The following is a 3,140-nucleotide window of genomic DNA, read 5'->3' as shown; positions in this document are numbered from 1 at the left end:
AAATTGGCATGAGGAAGAGTATATGATATATCAATGAGTTTGGGTTTGAGCCACTTGGGAGAAGTGGGTTAAAATGATGGGATAGTGATTTTGTAAATTTGTGGTAAAGTGTCAATGTGTGAGTTGAAGAGGCTTGATGTTGAATTTTAATATATTTTGATTGATTTCAAAGAAAAGGGATGAAATTGGCATGTTTTGATTGATTTTGAAAAGAGTTGAAAATGGCTTGTTTTGAAAATGGCACTTTGTGGTTTTGTATGAAAAACATGGTTTTTGGGCATACTTTTATGGGACATAACTTGGACTACGGATCTCTGTTTTATGCCAAATTTGTTTAGAAATGAAATTGGATCCGGGATGTCCATGCCGTTCGAAGAACGGGTGAAAAACAATTTAAAATGAGAAAGTTATGTCCGTTGGAAGATTGGGGGTTGAATCTGTGATGACCCCCGCGCGTAGGCGCACTTGGCACGTACGCGCCGTTCTTCTAGAAAGCTCCATCCACGCGTTCGCGTGGTGTGTGCGGGCGCGCCGACGTGCTGCACCCAATGCCCAGCCATTTTCAAGAGAGTTGTGCCAGAACCGCGCCAGATTTGTGCCTGGGGCACGAGAGCACCCACACGTACGCGTGGCTGACGCGTGCATGTCGCTTGGCTATTTTTCAATCCACGCGTCAGCGTGCATGACGCATACGCGTCGATGAGTTTTGTGCACTTCCACTGTTGGAGATGAGAGTTTCCCTGGAAGGAAGCAGTGGCTAGCCACCACGTGCTCCAGGTTGAGACTCGAAGCTCTTTTGACCCTATGTCATAAGGGTGGTCGGGCACTGTGAAAGCCCTGGATGAGCTCGCCCCCGTAAATATTCACCAATGAAGGTGATGGATGTAGATCATGATTATGATCAAGTTTATGATGAGTATAACTCGAGTTGGGGATGCGCGACAGAGGGACAGTCCAATGGTTAGCTACCAGGACTTGTCGGGTTGGCTCTATAACCAACAGATGATATCATCAGCCACTAGGGATAGGCATTCATCATATGCATACTATATGAATTGTTTGAGATTGCCTAGTTGACTACATATTACTTGCTAATTGTCTAAATGCCTTATTTGTTCCTATTTGATTATTTCTTGTCTGATATAACTGTGTTTGCTACATTATACTCCTGCTGGTGGTTGGGAGGTGTGAAGGAATTAGAAAGGGAAGTATTAGTTAGACTGAAGAATCTTTAGTCAGTCGCCACATATGGTTTAGCTTGTTTATAAGCTTTGATATTATCTGGAGGAAGTTCTAGGATTGCCTTTGGCTTTCCTCTATTATTAAGTATTATATATGTGGAAGTTGTTACCATGCGGGGACCTCTGGTTCTCACCCATGCGGATTTTGTGATTTTCAGATGCAGGACGTGAGGTTTCTCGTTGAGGCCTGTTGGAGACTTCTGGATTAGCGAAGATCCTTTGTTCTTGGGGACTCTGTTTAGTTTATATGTTTTGCTTAGATAATTTTATCTCCGTTAAATAATACAAACTGTGATGACTCCTCTTTTAGGAGATTTTGGAGAATATGTTTTATGTATGTGTCCCTTTGGGTTTCCTTTGGGGTTTTCCTTATTTTATCATATGTATATATTGCTATATGCTCAGACCGGTTATCTTCGCAGCCGGATTTTGAGTCTTGATATTCCTGTTTTTGACACTCCTTGTATATATATAATCTCGCGTTGGTTTATCCTTGTTCGTTACGTTATCGATCGGAGTGTTGCGCTTTTGAGTTGTGATTTTTGTTTACCCCTTTTTCTACAAAGGCTCCTAGTTATAATCAATCATTCATACTACTATACGTACTAAATTTTTATTTTAGAGGTCGTAATACCTTGCCATCTCTGAATTATGACTTAAGCATAAGACTCCGCATGGTAGGGTGTTACACATGATACTCATTATAGCAATCAATCCATTCTCTCAAGAGGCGTGAGAGACATTCATTTTTGAGACATGTGTTTGGGCACCGAATTCTATTTCTTCAACTATATCTTTCATTTCCTAACTCATATTCTTGAACATTGTTGCTATTGGCTTTGTTTGGCATCTGCAATCATGAGTTTTCTACAAGTTTTGAAATAGAATGTGATGTTATATTTATAATACAAAATAGATGTTATTCGAATGAAAGCGGATAAATATATTTAATGTGCTTACGTTATAGTACGGCTTCTCCTTCTTTGTCACCATTGTCTTGTTACGTTTTGCTGTAATGAAAAAATTTGGTCAATACTTCACTCAATACACCGACAAGCACAAGCATGCATATCTTAATCAAGTCAATTAAAATGTCCCAGCCCACTAAACCGAACCCCCTAGATGCACTGAATAAAACACGATAAATAATGAAACAGCTAGAAAAGCATTATTGATGCAATCAGAATAACCATAAATCATGAACACAGTAAATATCAATTGAATGAAAATCACCAAGGCCACCGAACCGAACAACATTCATGTGGTGAATAAATCGTTATAAACTTTCAATCATCAAGAATAGTATTTCTCCATGCAAAAGAAGTCAACTCAACAGAGTAACAACCAAATTAAAATTAACATACACTATCTACTCACTTACACTATCCACTGAACTGAATAAAAATAAGAACAAATTTCATTCAAAGCCCTAGTTACACTGTAAAAATGAAATTAGAATAACCCTAAACCCTGAACAAACTAAATATCAAGTGAATGAGAATCACCAAGCCCACCGAACCGAATACGATTCATGTGGTGAATAAATCGTTATAAACTTTCAATCATCAAGAATAGTATTTGTCTATGCAATAGAAGTCAACTGAACAGAGTAGTAAGAAAGTTCAAAGCCCTAGTTACACTATCCACTGAACTGAATGAAAATAGGAACAAATTTTATTCAAAAGCCTAGTTATACTGTAAAAATCCAATCAGAATAAACCCTAAACCCTGAACATACTAAATATCAAGTAAATGAAAATCAACAAGGCCACCAAACCGAACACAATTCATGTGGTGAATAAATCGTTATAAGCTTTCAATCATCAAGAATAGTATTTATCCATGCAATAGAAGTCAACTGAACAGAGTAGCAAGCAAGTTCAAAGCCCTAGTTACACT

The sequence above is a fragment of the Arachis duranensis genome, chromosome 3, assembly GCF_000817695.3.
Source record: "Arachis duranensis cultivar V14167 chromosome 3, aradu.V14167.gnm2.J7QH, whole genome shotgun sequence".
In the NCBI taxonomy this organism is placed as follows: domain Eukaryota; kingdom Viridiplantae; phylum Streptophyta; class Magnoliopsida; order Fabales; family Fabaceae; genus Arachis; species Arachis duranensis.
The sequence above is the reverse complement of the archived record's forward strand: the minus strand, read 5'-3'. Positions refer to the sequence as shown.